Here is a 25,000-nt window from a genome sequence, read left to right on the forward strand (position 1 = left end):
TAAAGTTGTTTATTTTGTAAAGTGACTTTGGCTACTATGAAAAACGCTATATAAGTGTGATGTATTATTATTATTATTATTTTCCTTTGAGTAGTCAATAATTTCTACCCCTTTTTTCCCCCAGTTTAATCAATAAATTCCTCCCCATATTGTTGTGTTGCCACGTGCTGTTGTACCCTACTGGCTCCCCTGCAGTGAGGAGCCCCAACCGGAAGATTGTAGCGACTCCGTCCCAATCCTCCCATTCAACATTCCCCACCGACAGACGCCGGGCCCCAGCCCATAGGAATTACGTGCAGCGACAAATATCACCCTCCGCGCTTGGCTTCCCTCCCCCCGGACATGGCCAATATAGGCTCTATGCACAGCAGCCATATTGGAAAGAGATTGGGCCTCTTCCATACTTCCTTCACAGGTGTTACCAATGATACTAATGAAGGCTCTGTTCCATTCTGGTCAAACAGAGTCAGGGTGCTGATATTGTGCATGTTGACTCACTGGAAACACTCTGCTACACCAGTGGGTCTCAAAGTGTGGACAAGGTGCCCTCATGGTTCCTTGAGGGGGTTCCAAATGGCCCCTTACGGGTGTGTAACTCTGAGAGTGTACAAATGGAACCAAATGGACCCTTACGGGTCCATTTGGTTCCATTTTTTGTACACTCTCAGAGTTATGGGGGTCCACTGTGCTACACTAAATGGAACAGAGCCGTAATTAGTATCATTGGTAAAACCTGTGAAGGAAGTAATTAAGAGGCCTATTGTGTTCGTATGGATTCTCAGCCAAACCAGATGCACCGCAGCGGATTCAAACCCCTAGGCTCCGCGGTGGTGCGCAGGCACTTTACCCCCTGCACCACCCGAGCGCTTCGACAGGTTTCGACACGCCCCAACTGAGCGCCCACTGTAAACAAAGAGTGTGTTTGATTTGATGATGCAAGCGTCTATACCGTCTACTGCTTTCAGCGTGTCAAGAGTTTAAAACTTGGTTCCATGTGGAGTGCCTTGATCCAGGACATTTCAACAAGGAAAGAAATATGAACGTTGGCTGTCACAGAGATCAAACCTCTGTCCTTCTGAATATGGAAAACACAGTAGATCTGAATATTTAACATCTCGGCCGCCCTGTTGCCTTGCTACAGTAGTCTAGTGAATCTGACATTGCCTTAACACATGGTATTTCCTGTATATGCATTGTGGGCGGCAGTGGTTGTGGAGGTACAGCGAAAGTTTGGGAACCTTAATCCATTGAGATCGGGAACGCATCTGTGTCATTTTAAGATTTGTCAATTAAAAAAAATTGCAGATCTACAAGCTCATACGCTATGAGCTTGTAGATCTGCTAATTTTTTTTTATCGTGGAAAATGTGTGCATCTTTGAATATATATATATATATATTCGCTTTAGAAATGCAGACCATTCGCAACACTGTCTCAGTCCCCAAAAAGGCATATTGTGACTTTGTGACCAATAACCAAGGGGGGAGGCACAAGTTGACTTTTCGGGACTTATGCGCATTACAGCAACACAGAAGTCCGGTTCTCTGCGTTTTTGACGATCTGTAAAAAAATAACTGTTAACACATCCACCGCCAGAGGTTAATCTCATAATGTACTCACCAGTGCCAAGGTGTTTTTGTTGTTTTTTTGTTTTTTTCATGTCGCCATAGATCTTGTTAAAATCCTTAAGATTGAGCCGTGAACGGTCTGTTTACATCCGCGAGATCTCCCTGTATCTCCCAGTGAAGATCGCGTGTCAAACGGGGCATCCATGTTTGAGTTAGAGCGGATTACGTTAAACAGTGAAATGCGAGGAGAAAAAACTACAGGAAGAGAATTGAGTTTCAGTTTCGTCTGTAGAATGGGGGCGGGCGTGATCGTCGAAACCGGATCCCAAATAATTCTATTTCCTGTCATCAAACCGGAAACGGAAGTGGATCAAAAAAAATCCGAAAGTGCACCCGGACCGCGCATGCGCGAAAAGACCGCAGCCCGTAGGACTACGGGCTCGGCGCTTAACCGTTGGATTTAACGGCCCGTAGAACTACGGGCCCGGCGGTAAATGTGTTAAAACGTCGGAGGTGTACCGAGCGTCGCGGAGTTCGCTTTGAGCCGACTCAGCGCCGTCCAAGTTATGTCACGATAGGCACAGAATCGTAAATCACATACTCCCCGAAAGTCATATACTGGCTTTTTTGCCCCCTCCTTCAAGGCACATGTTGACGTTTGGTCAAAATGTTTCCAAAAAGTCAAAATATGCCTTTAGGGAGTGAGACAGCGTTGACATTCACTACTGGCACGACGCTTGTAGATGGGCTATTTTCGGTATGCGAACACAGGCATGCAACCATATATAAGTCAAGCCACAGAGTTGCCCGACTTCAGTCATCTCCAGGTTTATCTTGGCTAATGGTAACGCAGCTTGCATTGCACTGTGACTTTGTGTGATCTATGTTGTTGCTGGCTCCACCCACTGGCTAGGAGGACTGAGGTTAACCCTAGAGCTACAATAACACACACACATCACCCTGCCTGCACTCACACGCACTCGCACAGACAGACACACACAAACACTCACAAACACTCACAGACACACAAACACACACACACACACACGTAGAGCATTTCTTTTCTTTCTCATATTTCTCTCTTTTTGTCATAATCCACCAGGCCGCAAAGTCAATAGTCATAATCATAATTGTGCACTTGCTCACAGTGTGGCTGACTCATATTTTCCTTGGGTGAGAAGGGTATACAAGCTTCTCACCATGTGATGTATGCGTGCGTGCGTGCGTGCGTGCGTGCGTGCGTGCGTGCGTGCGTGCGTGCGTGCGTGCGTGCGTGCGTGCGTGCGAAACAGAGGGTGATAGGGGTCTGTAGCCTTGGTGCTGTAGTAATAATAATAATCATAATAATAATAACACTTAACCTCTGCAGAGTGCATTATTTTTTGATTACCGCACAGCACAAAGTTGATTATTCCGCTTAAAGCGTGACCACTTAGCAACAATTAAAATATGATATGGCTGTCGGAGGGTGTAAACCTTCAAAAACAGTTACTTTTCAGTTCTTGGTAGAAAGAAAAAAAAACAAACACAGACAGACTTAACCACTTTAACTTTCACTTTGAAAATCTTGTGAACATAGCTCATCTACAAGATCACAACGCGTCGCATCGGGACACTTGCGAGACACTCGTACGACAAAGTATAGTAATTAATTGATTAAAAAACATAAAAAGTTGAAATATGGAGATACAAGGTTTCTGCTCGACAGCAACGAGTAGCTTCATTCATAAGCACGGCGTTGCTACTGTTTTCGTCAACCTGGGATCAAATGTTACCGTACAACTCCAGCAGGTGTGAGAAGCTGTAGTATAGCGACGAATACCACGTCAGTCAGCTAATAGTCATGTCTGGATAGTTACACCGAAATCCATGTCGTTCAAGGATTCTTTTTCATGAATGCGTATTAATTTAGAACAGTGATAAGAATGCAGAGTTGACGACCCCCTCGAAAACGAGACGCTGCATCTCAAGGGGCTTATCCTCTAGTGAAATTCCAAAATGAGTCAATCTGAACATAATGCTAAAATCCCTCAACTCCAAGTTCCCGCAGTAATGTCAAGACTTTGCACTCGTAAGGGCTCATGATCTCGGCTTATAATGAACTGACATCAGTCGGCACACTAAACTAAAGTTTAATTATCTACCTCTAGTGGCATTTTCAGCGAGCAGAAATGTCAGTCGCTTGGAGGTTTATGTTATGTAATGAAATAAACCACAGTGCATTACTTTGTTCAACAAGCTAATTGTTTACAAGCAATATTCCAAAAGGTATTGTCGTATATGGCCCTATATTTTATAACAGTATGTGATATGTTTTTAAACCCTGAATACTTCGTTGACCGGAGTCCGCCAGAGGTCTACACTAGGTGAGTGTGTGCGTGTTGGTGTGTGTGCATGCTTGTTGTTTTGTGTGTGACTGTGTGTGTGTGTGTGTGTGTGTGTGTGTGTGTGTGTGTGTGTGTGTGTGTGTGTGTGTGTGTGTGTGTGTGTGTGTGTGTGTGTGTGTGTGTGTGTGTTTTCGGTATAGTGCAGTATCTAAAAGAATACAGCAGCTCCTAGTCTGTGCAGTGAGAGTCAAAGCCACAGCACGCAGGATGTTTACACAATGGAAGGTGATAAATCACACACAAAGAATGAAGAGGGCTGTAGCGGAAATGGCACTCGATGAGATGATGATGATAACAACAACAATATACACACGCTATACTGTAATAAAAGGATGCTTCAAACATAATGTTCACTGACCTATTTAAATCAAGCTAGGCTAGGCAAAAGGCCAAAGGCAACGTGGGAAATGGAGTCACGCGTTACCTCCACTCACGCGCATGAATTAAACTACATAAACATAATGCAGACGAGTGCATTAATGACCACATGTAACCAGTGGTGGAAAAAGTACTGAATGTTTTACTTAAGTAAAAGTATCAATACTGCAATTTAGAAGTACTCTGTTACAAGTGAAAGTCCGGAATTCAAAATGTACAAAAAAAAAAAAAAAGGTATTGGTATCAAAATGTACTTAAAGTACCAAAAGTAAAAGTACTAAAATATTTGAAAATAGCAGATCTACAAGCTCACAACGCGTCGTGCTGCGACGCATTGTGAGTTTGTAGATCGGCTATTTTCAAATAGCCTAGGTATAAAAGAGGGCTAGAATGTTTAATGTACCGTATGTTTTATAATACAATAATTTATATCTGCAAAGTAAATAGTAACTAAAGTTTTCAAATAATTGTAGTGGAGTAAAAGTATATTTGCCTCTGAGATTTATGTGGAGTAGAAGTAAAAGTACTGAAAATTGGAAATACTCCGGTAAAGTAAAAATACCTCAAAATTTTACTTAAGTGCAGTACTTGAGTAAATGTACTTAGTTACTTTCCACCACTGCCTCCACTCACGCACATGAATTAAACTACATAAACATAATGCAGCCGAGTGCATTAATGACCACATGTATTAGAACCCAGGTCTCCCGTGTTGAAAACCCGAAGGCGGGTAGGAGCAGCGAAGAGGGTCAGTCTCTGAATGACCACCAGAGACCCACCCAGTCCCCGCATGTGAGCACTCGTACCTTGGAATAGAAGCAGAGCTGTGGAATAACGTCCTTAACTAATGATATATTACGCTTGGTTCATTTATAGTGACTTCAGCATTAGTTAATGGTGAGGACCAGGAATTAATGATGAGTTCATGGTAAATTCATGATGAATGACTGTATGAGTTCATCATTAATTAAGCGTTAATTACATGTATGATATTTGCCCCCTCAAGTTAAGTGCCTGTATGCAACCTTAAAAGTTTCTTAAAATGGAGGTCCAGCGCGACACATGTTGGTCATTTCGACGTCACAATTGCAAGTGTCGGTCAATACTTGGTTGCTCAAAGCATAAATTGGCCTTAACCCTTTAAGACCGGGAACGCATCTGTGTCATTTTAAGATTTCTTAGGCTATTCAAAAATAGCAGATATAAAAGCTCATAGTGCGGCACCGAGTATATTCAAAGATTTGCACAAATTTTTCACGATAAAAAAAAAATAGCAGATCTACAAGCTCGTAGCGCGACACTCAGTGCTGCGCTACGAGCTTGTAGATCTGCTATTTTTGAATAGCCCAAAGACATCTTAAAATGACACAGATGCGTTCCCGGTCTGAAAGGGTTAAGAGAAGCGAGTGGTGTGCGGAATGTTCTGACAAGGGGATTTGTGGACAAACCAACAACTGTGGTGGCTGTAATGTTGTGTTATTTAACATGCTGAGACCCGGTTGACAACCTGATTGACTGAGCATGATGGCAAATAGAGGAGAAAATGAATAAAAAGTTATGTGTTGTGGCTGAAGGTTGTTTGGGGTTTTGTCGATGGGTAGTCAATAGAGTTTCATTACAGCTGTTTTAGCATGAGAGTTTTACAACAGCTCGTCTCTGACAAGCTAGTCTTTCTTTCTTTCTTTCGTTCTTTCTTCCATTAATTAGTTTTCTTTCTTTTGCTCCTTCCCTTTTATTTCTTCCTTCCAGTAATTAATTAATTCCGTTCCCTACTTTCATCAATAATTTTCCCTTATTTCCTCCCAAACTTCATTCTTTATCTTTCTTCCTTTCACCTTCCTCATTCCCTCCTTTCCTTGCCGTTTCTGCTCCCCCCTCCCCCTCCCCTCTTCTCTCTTTCTCTCTCTCATTTCATCCCGAGCCAAACCAGTAGTGCGTTGCTCCAGGAACCACTTTAAAAAGAGGATAAAGTAGGAGGGTGGTCTCCATCGCCGAAGCAAACACATGTCCCAGATGAGCGCTGACCAGACTAATGTGGACCATATGTGTGGGTTTTATACACTGCGCCCCACCCTTGTTATGGATGGTGGAGAGCCTGCTATAACATCCACTTTATAGCACACACACACACACAGGGTCATAGTGACACTCTGTATGCTGCTGCTCCTGCAGTCAGGATCAAGCCTGGCCGTACAGCATCAAACCACTAATGTTTTAATGAAGACAGATGGGCTTGTGTGTGTGTGTGTGTGTGTGTGTGTGTGTGTGTGTGTGTGTGTGTGTGTGTGTGTGTGTGTGTGTGTGTGTGTGTGTGTGTTTGTGTGTGTGTATGTGCGCGCGTGCGTTTTCATGCTTGCAAGCCTATGTGTTATGAACTCTGTCCATGTGTACTGTATGTGTGTGTATGTATAGTGTGTATGTACAGAGTGTGTGTGTGTGTGTGTGTGTGTGTGTGTGTGTGTGTGTGTGTGTGTGTGTGTGTGTGTGTGTGTGTGTGTAGTGTAGTGTAGTGTGTGTGTGTGTGTGTGTGTGTGGGGTCTAGTGTGTGTGTGTGTGTGTGTGTGTGTGTGTGTGTGTGTGTGTGTGTGTGTGTGTGTGTGTGTGTGTGTGTGTGTGTGTGTGTGTGTGTGTGTGTGTGTGTGTGTAGTGTAGTGTAGTGTGTGTGTGTATAGTGCAGTAGTGTACGTGCATGTGTGTGCACTCGTGCTTGCAAGCGCATACTGTATGTGTGTGTCTGTGCGTGTGTGTGCATGCATTCATGTATGTGCGTTCGTTCATTCGTGCTTACATGTGTGTGCGTGTGTATGTGTGTGTGTGTGTGTGTGTGTGCATGTGTGTGTGTATGCGTTGGTCTGTAAAGGACAGAAACAGCACAGTTGGAGGGGTTGAGCTGAGCTGTGTTCTAGTGGAGGACGTGGAGAGTTTAAAACCAGTTCATACCAGCAGCTTCATTATACTGGGGTCAGGGAGGATGAGGGAGAGGAGAGGAATAGGAGTGCCTTTTACAGCACAAACATAGCAATACCCACTGAAAAAGTGTGCGTGTGTGTGTGTGTGTGTATATCCGTATGTTTGTCTATGTGTCGTGTGTGAGTGTAGTCGTGTACACCATGTGTTTCATTCAATTCAATTAATTATGTGTGTGTATGTATGTAAAGTTTATCTTCACCTCACTCCCATTATTATCGTGAATCCCACAGAGGAGGGCTGAAAACATTCCATTGCTAATAGGACTGCTGTTTAATTTCAAAAAGGCCAGGGAGCTCATCCCTGACCACACACTAAGAGTAACATATTGTGTGTCACATAATGTGATAGAGATAATACCAACGCTGACAGGCAGAAACCTTGAATGTCCATAATATTTTTTTGTTGTTGTAAATGAATGACCTATTGCACAAGAGTGTTGCGTAAAGGTAGTGAAAATGGCCGATTCACAAGCTCACAACACGTCGGGACACATTATGTGCCATAAATGTGTCACATCACAACGCAACGTGACAACATGAGCAAATCTGCTATTTTAGAATTTTGTTTTTTAGATTTAAAGTGGTTAAGTATTTCTGTGGGTTTTATAAATATTGAACCAATGAAAAGTATTAACTCACCCAGTGCCATTGATGCGTTTCACATGTTTTTTTTCCTGAAGGCCCTCCGTGCCAATGACGTGTTTGGCGTGTTTTTTGTTTAATGGTGGTTTTATAAAAGATGGCGCTGTTCTCTATCACCCAAGGGATCACTTTCACTTTCAACTCACAAGGATCCGGAAACAACGTCATCCAAAGATTTCCGCCTCCGTCCACTTCCTGTTATAGGTTTTTACATGGAAACAGCAGTGCAGTGACACGGTCCTGCAGATTCCTCCTCTACAATATCAGGAGGATTCGCCCCTTCCTCACGGAGAAGGCAGCCCAGGTGCTCATCCAGGCTCTTGTCATTTCCCGCCTGGACTACTGCAACTCCCTCCTTGCTGGTGCTCCGGCATCTGCCATCAGACCTCTGGAGCTGCGGCTCGTCTGGTGTTCAACCTCCCCAAGTTCTCCCACACAACCATCCTTCTCCGTTCTCTACACTGGCTCCCCGTAGCGGCTCGCATTCAGTTTAAAACCCTGGTGCTAGCCTATAGGGCAGTGAAAGGAACAGCTCCTTCTTACCTCCGGGCTATGGTCGATGCCTACACCCCTGCCCGACCACTTCGGTCTGCCACCTCGGGGCGACTGATTGCCTCGTCACTCAAGGGTCCTTCTGGTCGATCGACGCGGTCACGACTTTTTTCTGTTCTGGCCCCACAGTGGTGGAATGGACTTCCCACTGATGTCAGGACAGCAGAGTCACTGCCCATCTTTCGCCGCAGGCTGAAAACCCACCTCTTCAGGAAACACTACCCTTCCTCTTTGCCTGGCCTACTTGTTGTTAACTAGTTGTACGAACTCTTGTTTTATTTTTGTATTGTTTTATTGGATCTTGTTTAGTCGATACACTTATTTGTTTTAGCTCGTGCTCATTTGATTTTGCTATTTTGTCTCATCTGTTTAACACATACAGTGCCAAGATCGCGTCAACACGTTCTTTCAAATCCATCGCTTGAGTGCCAGGATTCCTAAGAACGAGTTGACACGTTCTTTTGAATTTTCATTGTTTAATCTGTGATCGCACGGCTGTGTTTATTTCTCATCAACACTTTCGTTTTCCACTTACGTCACACTCACCCGGAGCCGGATGTAAAAAAAATAATTCATTTCCGGGTCACGTTGTTTTTCTCCGGTGATTTTCGGCCAGAATAAGGAAAAACACGGTTTTTCACACGGTATAAAAGACAAACGGACAGCTCAACTTCTATTTTCTTTGGTCCGGGTGACTAACAGTCATCGTCGTAGTGTATCACATAGTTTTCAGGCCGATCAGCGGGCCGGGAATTGTCGAAAACGTCACATCCTTTGAATGACCGGATATGACGTGGGCCTGTTTGGGAGGGGGTGAGCGAGGTGATCAATGTTTGGATGTGCTGCTCTCTACTGGTGGAACAATCGTAGGTGCTTGACAACACAATCAGAGAATGTATTTGAATGAAAAATTACAAAACAAAAAAATTAAAAAAACACGCAAATTGCTGGCACAGGGGTGAGTACATTATGAATAAACTCTGGCAGTCAATGTGTTAAGAAAGTAGGTAGCTGATATATTGCACTTTTACCTTAGCGCTAGGTATACTCTTGGTTGCTTGTTTTTGCAGGAAATGCACTTAAGACTTCTGGTGATTAGTAGTTTCGTTCCCTACCTATGTTGAATGCACTTATTGTAAGTCGCTTTGGATAAAAGCGTCTGCTAAATGACTGTAATGTAATGTAATGTAATGAAACGGCTCGATCTTGAGATGCTTTTTTTTGCCCTGGTTTTCGTGTTATTTTTTTTATTTTTAGCTAAAAAGCATTATTTTACACTTCGGCTATTCAAAAATAGCAGATATACAAGCTCATAGCGCAGCACCGTGCTGTGCTACGAGCTTGTATATCTGCTATTTTTGAATAGCCGAAGTGTAAAATAATGCTTTTTAGCTCAAATCAAAAAAATAACACGAAAACCAGGGCAAAAAAAAGCATCTCAAGATTGTGCCGGAAACGGCAGAGACATGGTATTTTCTCAATGTGCTGCTGGGAGAGAAGGGAACGTCGTGGTTGTGATGTTTGTTCTCTGGGCGAAGCACGTGGACACCGGGTGTGTTTACCAACGCCCGGATCATTTTTGGCTAGAAATGGTATATTCTCATGCTGCTGCAAGAGAAGGGGCCGATCGCGGTTAATTTTTTTAATTCTCTGAGCGTCGCACACTGCTACCGGGTGAGTTTACACACGGACAAGTGATCATAACGGATATCCATTTTCTGTGACCAGTTGAAAAGGTATAAAAAAAACGAAAATCTCTGGCACTGTGCAAACACAGCCAGAAATAAGTCTGGCACTGAATCAGTTTACAACAGCTGGTGACTAAATAGGCTGCCCTAGCCTTCCTGCTTTCATGCCTAAAGGGGCGGGTTTAACATCTCCGGAGAGAGAATGCGTGTGATCCCATTGGTTCACCGATCTGTCCGTCAGCCACTGCCCCGTCAACACAACATTACGAGCGACGCCCACAGCACTCGGGTTGGTTGGGGAAATGAAACACTTCGCTGATCCAGGCTTTTATTTTTTAGCAAAACTAAAAAATAAAAGCCTGGGAGATCGAGTCTAGTGACTAAATAACAACTACATTGAAACACAGGTTCTTTTTTCCCCACTTCCTGAAAAGTAACGTTTTTCTTGGGACATACACGGTTTCCAACCCGACAGCCACACAATGTGTTTACCCTGCTCTGTTTGTACAAGCCTGGATAGCTTGTAGGGCTTTGAGCGTGTGGATAATATACTTCATATACATTACAACATAAAGCATCTGCCTGCCCCTCTGCCAGGAGGAATAAACCTGTGCAGACGGCGCTCAGAGGGACGAAGGGAGGAGGCAGGGGGGGGGGGGGAAGAGTGCTGTTGGGTATAGTTTGGCACTGGACCCAAGCTTGGCCCCGGTGGGTCTTTTATGTGGTGTTTAGACGTTCAAGGACGCCTTGGAAGACGTTTTGTTCAGGCGACAGCATTTAAGATAAAGCTACAGGAATTGGTATGGGACCGGAGCGGAGCGGACCGAAGCGAAGCAGCGATGGGGTCTGCTGTTCACCTGGCTGGCCTTCACACTCAGTAGTGGCGAAAGTATTCACGTTTTTTCACTTGAGTAAAAGTATCGATACTGCAATGTAGAAATACTCTGTTACGCAGACTTCTAACCTAAGTAGAAGTCTGTAATTCTAAATTTGCTTGAGTAAAAGTACAGACGTATTCGTATCAAAATGTACTTTAACACATTGAATGCCAATCGCGTAGATCTACGCGAACCTATTTAAAGCCGCAGCGTGCCAGTCGCGTAGATCTACGCGAACCGCCGATTCCCATTGAAATTGCCCCAGGTGCACTTTCCGAATTGTTTTGATCCATTTACGTTTCCGGTTTCCGGTCGGAAACAGAATTATTCGGGTTCCGTTTTTTTCGATCGTATCCGCTTCTTGTCTGGGATCCTGTTTAAAACTCGATTTTCTCGGTTGTTGTTTTTCTCCTCGCTGATCACTGTTTAGCGTTGATCCACTGTATCTTCAAGATGGCGGCTTGGATTTGGAAACTATTTTCGCTGGCCGTTTCTCACAGATCCGCTGTGTGTTTAGAACCAAATGAACACGCACTTTTAACTTATTTAGCGAGGTCTGTGGCGACATGAAAAAAACAAAAAAACAACAATAAAACGCTGGCACTGGTGAGTACATTATGAGATTAAACTCTGGCATGGAATGTGTTAAGTACCAAAAGTAGAAAGTACTCATCATGCAGAATGTCCCGTTTCACAAGTTTTCAAATGTATAAAATGTATAAAAATCTTTTGAAAATAGCAGATCTACAAGCTCATGTGCTTGTAGATCGGCTATTTTCAAAAGGCCTAAATGTATACAGGGCTGAAGTGGTTAATGCACGTTTTGTAATGATAATCAAAATCTACAAAGTAACTTAAGTTTTCAAATAATTGTAGCTGAGTAAAAGTACAAAAGATGCCTCTCAAATGTAGTGGAGTAGAAGTAAAAGTACAAAAAATTGGACATACTCAAGTAAAGTAAAAAAAAATACCTCAAAATTGTACTTAAATACAGTATTTGAGTACATGTACTTAGTTACTTTACACCACTGATCTCACTCACTAGGCTAAATAGGCTGTGAAGGCAACTGTTAGGCACCACAAGGAAATGAAAGCAGCATGGATTGATGGATCTCACAGTGTTAGCTAGTAGGCCCAGGGCTATGTGGTTTATATGCACCTGCACATGTGGTCCACGTTTAGTCAGCAGTGCTTCAATGGACACCATTACACACACTGACATCTCCAGTTCTGCGATCTGACATATTTTACAGTATGTACAATGACGATGTTGTGATATATACATAGTAATGCTTTCCCTTAAGCCATTTTATCTCTAATTGTCATGGCAATTAGACCATATATATATATTTTTTTTAATATACTTTTATTGCAATTTACATTTCATGTTGCAGTACAAATATTATATCTCCTTGCAAGTGTTTTCTTTTTCTTTTTATATACACCAATTAGACCATAATTGACAATGGTATGCCACCTCCTCACTGCAACACAAAGCTATATCATCTTCGCTTATTTCAGAGACCATGCTACAAAGCCACGGTTAAGAACTTAGAGGAAAGAGTTTGACCAAGTGATTTCACAACATTAACCCTGAATTTGTTTGACATTTTCAAACATTTTCAAAAATAGTGAAAATAGTAGATCTCTACACGCACGTGCAGTTTGTAGATAGTCTAGGGGTTTTCCCTAAGTGGGGTCCAGGGAACCTCCTTGAGGGCTTCCAAAAACTCTGAGAGTTATGGAGGTCCTTGAAACTAAGACGTTTTGAGAACCATTGGCCTATTTCCACTATTCGTCTTTTGATGAAGTACACAGGGCTTAAGTGGTTAATGCTGACATTATACGATATGATATAATGTGATATGATATGCTTCCCCGTGGGGGGGAACCTGCCTTGAACTGTAATGCTGCACACACACACAGTACAGCTCCCTCCATAGTAATAAGTAATAAGACGCTGGGCTCTGACATGTGGACAGGTTGTGTGTGGTTTCATTTCTCACTCACAAATCCATAAGTTCAAGACCAGTGTGCTGCTGTGTCTCCATACATGAATAACTCACCTGGAGAGAGAGAGACAGAGAGAGAGAGGGGGGGAGGGGGAGGGGATAAAAGATGGGGTGAAAAGGAAGCAGGATTTTGTTAGCACTGACTTGCGTGTCACATTACATCACTGTAAACACACACACACACACACACACACACACACACACACACACACACACACACACACGATATTGAAATGCATATGAAAATTTAAGATTTTAATTATTTTACAGGATTAACTGATGCACATGGCAACAACTGTAAAGGTATTTGTATCAATAATAGAATTGTGCATCAATTATGCACACACATACAGTACATACACCGAGTAAACACTGATGTTGTATCGATACCCTTTCCTGCAGAATGAGATTAAACACTGTACTGTGGATATTGTGTGTGCGTGTGCGCGTGTGCGTGTGCGTGTGCGTGCGTGCGTGCGTGCGTGCGTGCGTGCGTGCGTGCGTGCGTGCGTGCGTCGGGGGGAGGTTATATGCATGTGTGGGCGGTTGGATTAGATCCAGGCAGCAGGGGAAATGTGAGCTGCTACTGTCAGCCATCATAGGCAGCTCTCCAGCAAGGAGGAGGCACTCCTCTATATACACTATAACGAGAGAGAGAAAGAATAAGAGAGAGGTGAGTGTAGTGTCAGTGTGAGAGTAGATGTGTAATGAGCCTTGGTCTGGAATCAGAAGTAAAGCATAGGCTCATCTCTTCCAATCAGACGGTAGCAAACCTAATGAGCCACAGAGAGAGCGAGAGAGCGAGAGAGAGACCGGGAGAGAGAGAGAGCGCCTTAAGGAAGTGCACCGCAGCTATTCTGTTAACTCAGAGCCCACACATTAGCTCCGGCCGGTCACATTAAGACTAACATTAGGCCGGCCATGCTCACGTCAGCCGAACACGGCACACACATTACACGTGGGAGGAAACACACATTAAGGCCCTCTCTCTCCGGATTGACTTCACGTCATTGTGAGCAAACATATCCACGAGGCTGCTGCCAGCCCCTTCTTCTAATGACGCAGCGCATTTCCTACCTGGAGCCACACGAGTATAGAGAGTGTTTATGTGACAAATAATTAGAGGGAGACGAGCGTCTCTTTCAGCTGGATAAAGAAGAACAGACAGCACTCATTTAGGACACAGCAATAAAGCAAAGACAACGGCCGTTCCAGGAAACAACTCCAGGGCACGAGGCTGTGTTTGCAGCTGAACTTAAAGAGAATTGAACCCCGAGAACCCTTCCATTATAAAGACAACTCTAACCGTGTGATTTGCAATGTCTAAAGCTTAATACTCTTATCCGGAACAATTCAGAAAGGAAAATACAAAGAATCAACCGTAGTTAAAGAAATCAATGTTACTCCGCCAAATATTGATTTCCTGAACTAAGTAAAAGTACTAAAGTAAAGTTAAACCACACAATACTAATGTATTGTGTGGTTTAAAAATGGATATGAACTTAAATTATTTCTTAGCATTGAAGGTCTGAAATAACTTTTTTGGTTGGTTGGGTAAATCTTAAAAGATTTTTCCATAACATGAACAATACATGCCCATTGGTTCCAAAGGCTGAGTTCAGGACTTGGGGTGCAACAACTAATTGAACTACTGATTTAATTGATTATAAAATATTATCGATAATCAATAATTTGATAAAATAATCAATTCATAATCAATCCCTATTTTGTCATTATAGTCGAAAAGTTAAAAAAAATAACACGAGTGGTTAATTGATTAATTTGAAAAAAACACATCACTATTATTCAATTAACCGCCAAAGTAATCGATAGAATAATCATCGATTACTTTTGACTTCAAGAAAATAAGCGATAGTTGAAGCCCTATTCAAGACGATGCTAAATGAAAATCTTATACTGTAGGCATTGTGCTGTGTGATAGACACATACATGACTTTAAGGTTTAATGATTATTTTGATCCAGACAGTTCTATGGACCTTCCTGTATTTCTCATTTGTCTTTTCTTCATCCTTCTCCTCTCCCTCCTTCTACTTCTTGGTCAAACTGCCCTGGCCTGACTTTTGCAGCACAACAGTTATAATTTTATTTGGGATTCAGGACAAATGTTTTTGGTAGATTATAGAATGAAAGAAAATGCTGATGTAATTGAAAACCAGAGTGGTCAGTGGTCTCTTCGTTTTTTCCTAGAGCTATAATCCTGTTAGGGTGGGGCGATTGACGATGACATTGCATATATTCGCAATCTTTAAGATGGTCACCGGTTGCCAACACCTCTGCCACTGTACTGTAAATTCAATTCAATTCAATTTTATTATAGTGCCAAATTTCAACAAGTTGTCTCAAGACAATTTACATGTAGAGCAGAGAGAGAGACCCAACATTTCACCGATGAGCAAGCATTTGGCGAGGAAAAACCTCCCTTTAATAGGAAGAAAGCTCGAGCAGAACCACCAGGCTCTAGGGTGGGCATCCATCTGCCTCGACCACATTGGGGTAAGAGAGAGAGAGAGAGACGAGTGTCTCTCGGGGTGTACAGTACAGTACTGTAAAGACGATGTTCCTTTCAAATTTCTTTTTTTTTTAACCCTTTAAGACCTGGAACGCATCTGTGTCATTTTTTTATTTGAACTAAAAAGCATTATTTTACACTTTGGCTATTTTTTAAAAATCGTGAAAATGTGTGCAAATCTTTGAATATATATATTCTTTTAAAGCCAACATTTTTAACTCAAATCTTTGCTTCTGGGGGGTCCCTGGAACAAAATATTTTGAGATGGGGATCGGCGGCCAAATACATATAATTTTGGGGGTCCTTGACATGAAAAAGATTGAGCACCACTGATATAGAAACATACATTTTTCAGAATACTGTTGGGATTTAGAGGGCATTTGTAGAATCGGCTTCAGGTCTTAATGGGTTAATACATCAGCACATTATATACATGCAAATAGTCCTGCCTATCAAACTTATAAAATCAGAAGGTCTAAGCAGTCAGAGTAGAAGGCAGTGTGATGCTGCGTAGGCGTAACATATCACAGCGCGCACAGTGCATACTTGAAAGAGGAAAAACTATGTAGCAAATGCTACTCTCCACTCCATAGAATCTACCACATTATTGTTTGAAGTGGAAAACACACAGTATATTGTTGTCAAGCCTATATCGACGGCTATGAACTTGAACAACAGCGAGAGCTTGAAGGGGTTCTCATAAATCTGATGCAAGTACTTCGTAACGTATTGCCCAACATTTTTGCTATGTGTACAGTACGTACAAATATAGGCTATACGTTGTATACAGCGCTCGACAGTAAATGGCCCCTAGTGAAACATCCCCCAGGCCAGCTGACCACACGTTCCACTTGCCTGTTTGAGCCAGCTAAGATATTTAACCACGTCTCATTTCACATTTTCCTGCGATGCAGGTGTTTTGTCAATGATTTCTGTGAATTTGTCTCGTTAGTTGCTGCTCCGACGTTCCAGAGGCTCACAATGTATCACAGCTGAGAGGCAGCCACAGCAGACAGAGAGCTTCACATGCCTGCAGTTCGCTGCTGTCACTGCCCCAAGCGCGCTCACCACATGCTGCAGCAGCATCAAACATACAAGCTAACCGTCCTTCTTTCAAGTAGCTTTATGGTCAAATGTTTTTATAAGCATCGGTTCCCGGGCCAAACGCCGGCCAAAAGTGAAAAGAACAGAGAGAACAGAGACTAGTAGAGTTGAGGGAGAGTGACAGGGAGTACGAGAGGAAGACGGAGAGAAAGGTTTAGCCAAGCTGGCGTGACTGCTGTACTTGGGATCAAATAAAAATATGAAGCCCTCTAACAATGAAGACTTTTGTCAGATGTGCAGATCAGCGCTGACATAATGAGGACAAGTGATTGAAGTATAGAAAAAGATATGGTAGTCGACTAGTGCAGAACCTTGAAGCAGACACGGTCAAGTATGCCATGGAATTCGAGAATACATTCGGTGGTTTTACATACAGACCATAATGCCTTGTGGCTGTCCATTGAAATGCCAGCTGGAAATACTGTCCTTTAGCTGAATCAATTTTTCTTTCTTTTTTGCACTAACCTGTTTCTCATTTCTCAAAAAAATGCCCACAAAACTTCACAAAAACATTACATTTTCCTACACGGCCTGGGGGCCACTGTCACGAACGAGCGAAAACGGTTTCGACCAATGGGCTCGACTCACGAGCTTGCGCACGGGGTTGCGCATTGCAAAACATGTCACAGAAGCACATGTTGGGCGAGCAACTCAATGCAAGTGGACGGGCGGGGGTTTCCGGTGCCCTCTCTATTATTTTTAACTCCATGGTCAACAGTCAACAACAGCAGGGGTTGACACGTTGACAATGCGGCCTTCATAGGTGCATGTCAGACATGTCCAAAGTCCGGTCCGGGAGGCAATCATGATGCAATCAATCAAATGCATCATTTTTTTGGCCCGCCAGTACAGTCATGGGAAACTCATACATTGAAATGTTGGTGTTTCGAAATTAACCTGTGCAGATAGCAGGCTATTTCTCAGTCAAATTTGCCTTACATTTGGCTACACTGCCAACACAAGCCTATTGATATTGCACTGTAGTTAAATAAAATTGTTGTAAAGCTGATGCATTTGTATGAGACTTTGTTATGGGTCAAATGCACAGTATGACAGGAGATGCAGTCGGCCCTATATTTTCATACTTTCAAATATGGCCCCCGCAGAGCCCTTCTCCCACTTAGTTACGTACACTGTATGGCTCCAACTTGACCGACTGCGCCGATTCATTCTTTCGAATCAGGCTTTTGAGCTCTCATATATGTGGCACATAATTATCTCAGATGATGTGATGAGTTTAGCCAGCGACAGCAGACGTAAGCTGTGGAATAAATAGCTGAAGAAAATCTATATTTATAGCTCTCTCTCTCCTGACCTGAACCCCATAGAGAATCCATGGGGTATTGTCAAGAGGAAGATGGGAGACAGCAGACAAACAATGCAGATGAGCTGAAGGCTGCTATCAAAGCAAACCTGGGCTTCCATAACACCTAAGCCAAAACACCAAAGGCTGATCACCTCCACGCCACGCCACATTGTGGAAGCAATTTGTTCAAAAGTAGCCCAGACCAAGCATTGAGTTGCATAATTAACATACTTTTTTCAAGATGGTTGACCTTTCTGTATTATAAATCCTTTTCTTGAGTAGTCTTATGTAATATTAATATTTTGAGATACTGGATTCAGATTTTCATGAGCTGTACGCCGTAATCACCAAGATTAAAACCAGAAATATGGTCCGAAATATTTCACTTTATGCGAATTCACTTAATTCTATTGAATCTAGAATATATGAAAGCTTCCCTTTTCGATTTATATTACGGAACAAAATGAACTTTTCAACGTTATTACAAATGTTTAAGATGCACCTGTACTTTTTTCCATATCTATATCTAGAGAGAGAGAGAGAGAGAGAGAGAGAGAGAGAGAGAGAGAGAGAGAGAGAGAGAGAGAGAGAGAGACAGAGACAGAGACAGAGACAGAGAGAGAGAAACTAGAAAAAAACGTAGAATGAGATGTTTGCTGTTCAGCGGCAACGACACACAGAAGAACGCTCCCTTCTGGTCAGACATACAGTAGGAGGAGCCAGGCCCGGAGGCAACCCACAGTGCCCAGAGCCTCCTAGTGTCGCCAACACCAGCTGCTAACATCTCACCAGCCACCCTAAGCCCCCCCCCAGAGACAGTGGGGGCAGTAGCATGCATGCCACTTGGACACAGGCCGGGGGTCTGATCAGCCTCGGTCGGGTCGCCTGGAGGAGGGTGTCTGTTGCGAGACCCGAAACACCCAGTGACTCCAGGAAACAACACTGATGATGTGTCCAAGTTTGTGCATCAGTAGATGTATCGTACTGCATATATATATATATATATATATATTTTTTTTTTTTTTGGGCCAAAAATGTTTTTTAATTGTTTTTTGGCCAAGTCTACACCTGTAACCACACGTAACTTCCACTTTATTCTTCTTCTTCCTCGTCTTTGTATTGGTATTGTTTGTGTTGGAGCGCCTCAGTGCGGCTGCAGAGTTCATGTGCAACCTCTTCCAGAGAGAGATAGAGACACTAGAAACTCTGCTGGAGACACAAAACAAACTGTGTAGACTTGGCCCTTTGAAATAAAATGTATTTTGGCCCTTAAAAAAAAAAAAAAAAAAAAAAAATTACATCTTTTTTTCTTAACGGTTATCGATTAATTAATCGGTAAGGCCTAACGGTAACAGGTTAATAAAATGTCTCCATTTGGCCAACCCTAATATATATATATATATATATATATATATATATATATATATATATATATATATATATATATATATATATATATATATATATATAGTACTGTACTGTATTCTATGATAAAACAGTAGCAGCAGAGTACTGTCTGAAGGCCAGATCAAAGTATTTTGTCCAATTTGCGCGTTAAGCAGGGAAGTGCTAATGGCTGCACTAACCATTACACTGTAAAATCGCGAGTGTTAATTAAAGTCTGAGAGTGGATTTGTACTCTGTTAGAAATTGATGAATTAACACTGGGGATTTTACTGGGTGCTGTGTATTATATGGGCAATGCGTGCGTGTGTGTGTGTATTGTAGTGTTATTACATGTTCACGTGCGCTTGTTAACACACGGGTCATAGGACTGCAGGCAAAGCATCCATTAGTGCGGTAGAGTGCAAGTCATCATCATTTGGAAGCAAAGAGGACTTTGGAACCTGGTCTGCTTGGAATCTAACTGGTTTCTGTGTGTTGTATGTACAGTATGCACATCTTTAAATGCATCGCTCCTAATGAGAAGAACGTTTCCGTAACTCATCGTTCAAAAACGAACAGATGCCACAAAACATTACGACTATGTTTGCTTCATTAAAGGGCTGCAACTATTAATTATTTTTTTAGCAGCCAGTGCCAGCGAAATCTGCGTTTTTCCTTACCTTTCAACTAGTCACAGAATATCTAGCTTCAGTGAAAATGGCATTGCGACCCCCCGTTGGCTTGTTATAGGCTGTTGAATATAGCATGTCTCGTCAAAAATGCAGAGTAAAACCAGGGAGGCTAGATACAGGCATTTTTCTATATTGATCAACAAGGAAGTGAATGGAGGAGGACATCTTTCGATCACGTGATCTCCTATATTTGTGTGTCTGAGGATTAAATGGTCACTCATGTGTCAGCGAACAGCGCCATCTAGTGGAAAAACACTGAAAACACCAAAACACATCAAACAGGTCAATGGCAGTGCATGAGTTAATCAAATCAAAATAGCAGATCACAGTCCTGCGTCTTTGTATGTTGCTATGGAAGCAGAAGCTTATAAGCATTTTTTTAAATCAATATTTCGAGTAAAATTTAGTTCATACCACGTTACTGACCAAGCTACATAGCAAATGTATTTGTGAAGCACATTTCATACACAAAGGCATTTCAAAGTGCTTTATATACATAAGGCATTTAAAATCATTACACAGACATAAAATTGAGTGCCACCTTCCCAAGGATTTCTTTCGGATACTACAGCAACCTTGGCTGCCTCCTCCAACAATTCAACATACAAATGATGATTAACATTATATATATATATATATATATATGTGGATTTTCAGAACAAGATCGATACACTTTCACTTGTCTACCTTGCTGGCACAAAGAACATCTCCTATGCACAAGTGAATGTTTAGAAGTAGTTAAAGACAAGTATGTCCAGAATATCGGCCAACAGACGAATCGACAATAATCCATTGATTTGTGGTTTATACATGTTGCCTTGACGCACCTGCCACACCAGTTCTACAGCAGACAGACTCAATGGGATGGATGCTGTCAGGACAACGAGTAAGTGGCCGTGCAATAAACGAATGTACAGTGAGACATTATTGGAAAATAATCCCCTTCAGGTTGTAGTCACCCTGTTTATTTTCCTATTAGTGTACATACTCCCTTATTGTATATTCTACCATACAAACAAATCTTTCAAATAATTATTTGATGGTTCATGCTAATGTTACCTGCACATCATATTTAAGTGCTAAATTATCGTACGTGCAATATGTTGTAATTGCAACAATGTGAAATGTCCTATTCAACGCTGTGCAGTCAGTTTATCCCTGTAGTTTGCTCAGGTAACAGGCTGCATCATCTTTCACAGATCCAAGAGCTAACACAGGTTTATTGTGACTCCTAAATGCAGACGCACTTGTTCCATTTTCAGGACAGCACTGGCAGAGTTTTCTCTAAACCATTCCAATCTGGCTGTCAATGGCCAACGTCTCCCAAACGCTCTGCTTTAATGATTGCAGCTGTTAAACCGTTGGTGGTGTGCGCACACACACACACCGATGTTGCAGATGACTCTCTTTGCCTTTGATCCATTATTTTCAGGTTTTCAAGTTTACTTTGAGCCTTGAGGCCTTGTCATTCTTTTTTTTTTCTAACCACACAACTAAACAAATCCATCACCTAGGAGCATCTAAGAGCCATGTTTGTTGTCTGTTGTCACATTCTTGAGAGTGGCCCTGAGAGTGACTGCTTGTGAAACTGCGAGATGATATGGGCGCCAAGCATGGAGACACGGAAAGGAGGAGAAAAAAAGAGAGGGAAGAAGAAAAAGTGATAATTGGAAATCGTTGGCTCGCCAAAACCAGCTGCTATCCGTATCGACACAGCAACTGGAGGCTCGGCTGAGAATACACGATGACAGCGCGTCTGTGCGTACGTGAGCGAGAAGCGCGAGGGAGACACCAAAAACTGATGACAGCAATTATTATAATAATTGTTTTGTGTTCCTATCTCATGATGGAATATTAGCCCTAAAAGTGTCCCCCCACCGTGTCCCCCCCGCCCCCGATATTCGCAAATTGGTTGTGTGTGTGTGTGTGTGTGTGTGTGTGTGTGTGTGTGTGTGTGTGTGTGTGTGTGTGTGTGTGTGTGTTTACCAGTAAGTAACACATTTTAATATATTTTTATATCTAATTTTTTTATTTTGGATGTATGTACTAAAACACAATACAATGTACAATGTACTAAAACTAAAGTGGATTGCTTATGAGTATTTTTGTATTCCTTTTAGAGATACTTGTAATCATTATATACATGTGATAGAACAGCTACTTGTTCGGCTATTACCAGCATCTCATTTGTTAAACTCTTCTGTTTTAACTGACACAGAGGTGAGTGTAAACAAAAAAGTTCAAATCACATTGGACAGAAAGTAAATTCATAGATATATTTTCTCTCCCATGTATCATCATCATCATCAGATGTCCAGGCTCAGTGTCGTGCCGCCACAAACTCGTCTCTTGGTCCCACTTGGAAGATGCAGGCCTCTGAAAGTGGTCTACACGACGGGCAAGGTGGTGATTATGTGGCCCCGGCAAAGCCCAAGTGCTCAAGCTCCCCGCACTCGCATGCCGTGCTGTCTGCCAGGTATAGGCCCCACTTCTTCTTCATAAGCGCTTCGAAGCAGCCGACCCCAGTACGTATAGGCGGTTCAGCTAGGGTCCACTGCCGACGTGGTACACCTTCTGCTCCGCAGTGTTGATTTTGTCGACGGAAAATGTGCGTGCGATCAATGCTGTGCGTTTATTTGGTGTTTGTATGTATATACGTATGTGTGTCCGTCTGTTTTATCTGTCTGTTTCACCTTACAGTACGGTATGTTTTCAGAAACTGTGTGGCCAGTGTTGCCAGATTCTGTGAGAGAATGCGACACGTTGTGACACGTTGTGAGCTTGTAGATCGGCTATTTTCAAATACAACCTTGCAGGGAAATTATAATAAGCAGATCTGGCAACCCTGACTGTGGCCCCCACTAATGTCGGACGACAGTCCCCCATTACTACTGTAGACGTAGGGCCCAGGTGACAGTATATTAACTCTTTGATTGCCATGGACGAGCTAATTCGTCCGATGGTACTTGGTCCACAGTGCCACGGACGAGTTAGACGAGTTGGGCGTTTTTCAGTGGTTTTCCACCAGATGGCGCTGTTGGCTACCTTATGAATGGTGCTTTCACTGCCAGATGACGTCAGACCCGGAATTGACCCGGATGTTTTACTTCCTGATTATTTCCAGGGGAAAAATGCCTATACTATCTCCGTTCCTCTTGCTTTACGGCAAAAAAAAAGCACATTTAATATGAGCATCCGTATAATACTGGATGTGTGTATGTTTTGAGTGTGGAGTGTATTACTACGCATGAGGATAGTTGTAATTATAAACAGCGTCAGCCTTGGGGTGTGACAGACTTGTTAAATTCACAGTTCACACACTCCGTGGCGAGAGCAACTAGACAACCTGGGCTCTACTGCTATCATCTCTGAGCAGTGGTGGAAGAAATACTCTGAATACTCTTAAGTAAAAGTAGCAATGGAGTAGAAGTATAAAGTATCAAGAACTGGAAGTACTCAACTACTTGAGAGTAAATCGTTACTTTACACCACTGCCTCTGCATCGGCAGCCAAGCATGTGACTTTATTCACTTTGAACTTCTTTCTGCGCTACCTCCCACAAGAGCGTCGTCCATTCCCCCCGATGCAGACAATAGAAAATAATTGAATCCCTGATATATTCTTTGATGTCGGCGGCGGAGCATAAAAATAAAAAATAAAAATAAAATATTGGCAGACAAAAAAGAAGCACTTTCATTCTGTTGTTACCGTCCATTTAAGATGAAATGGTGTAATGTGTCTCTAAAACCTTTCGAACTGCAAAGATGGCCTTCGTATATATAATGTGAAAGGGCAAAAAAAAAAAAGCTCCATTTATTCCCGCGCACCGAGCAGAGTGCAAATGGAAAGTACCTTTTGTGTCTAGACATATTGTCATTCTATAATGCGTTCACCCGTTCGTTTTTTTGTGGATTTCATTATTGCACCAAAAAGTACGGTTATTTGGGCCGTTTTGCCCGTATCCCATCTTCTCAACCGTGTTGTGTCAAACCTGAGAGTATATCTGATATGAACATGGGGAATTCAAGGAACATGAAAATGCTGCCCCTGTATTTTTTTTCTTTTTCCAATTTGGCTGGAGAAAAATGCCTTCAAAAAGCTTCATATCTTGTACAATCACTCACACTTCATCTTGGAGGTCAGGTCTCAACTTTTTCAATGATATTATCAAACACAGACACACACATTTGTATTGCTATACTTGTGAGGTCAACGACATTTTAGTAAAATTTTATGAATGCAATAAAAAAGAAATTGGGCTATTTTTTTTCCTTCATAAATCTAAAGCCAAAATTAGGCATCTACAAGCTCACAATGCAGCACACTGCAACGCGTCGTGAGCTTGTAAATCTGCTAACAAAATGGTCCTCACAATGTCTATTTCTCAAATTCTACCACCGTATACTTGTGGGGACATTTCACAAGTATAGTAATGCAAAGACACCAGGGGTGCGCACAAAGCCACAAACACACACACAGTACATGCACACACACACACATTAGCATGCAGTACATGCTCTACACTCACATACCGGTAGCTACAAACACATGCACACATATGCACGTTACATAAGTGCCTGTGTACATACACATGCACACACACGCGCACGCTTGCACACACACACGCGCGCACACACCTGTCACTTCACAGTGACTGTGAAAACCTCTGTGAGTGTGCGAGTAGCTAAAGGTGCTCTGCTGCAGAGGCCGGCAGACAGACAGTCCCAAATGAATAAAAAATAAGGGCACTCTTGGGCTTTTTTGTCTTTTTCAGACAGTGGGACGGCTGAGATAAGGAGGACGGCATACAGGAGGCTCTCTCTAGCAAGAGTTAGATCTCAGGCCAGCAGCAGCAGCATACCGTCACTGTCGGGCAGTATAAATGGTCTTTCACAAATCAAAGTGGGG

General features: G+C 42.5%; 1 protein-coding gene across 1 annotated transcript in view; it reads right to left on the reverse strand.

Moving 5' to 3' along the window:
- Positions 1 to 25,000, reverse strand: part of cadm2a (cell adhesion molecule 2a) — a 441,503-nt gene that overhangs the window by 291,356 nt on the left and 125,147 nt on the right. The gene's annotated exons all lie outside the window — the stretch shown is intronic.

The sequence above is a fragment of the Gymnoscopelus braueri genome, assembly GCF_963280865.1.
Source record: "Gymnoscopelus braueri genome assembly, chromosome: 8".
NCBI classification, from domain to species: Eukaryota; Metazoa; Chordata; class Actinopteri; order Myctophiformes; family Myctophidae; genus Gymnoscopelus; species Gymnoscopelus braueri.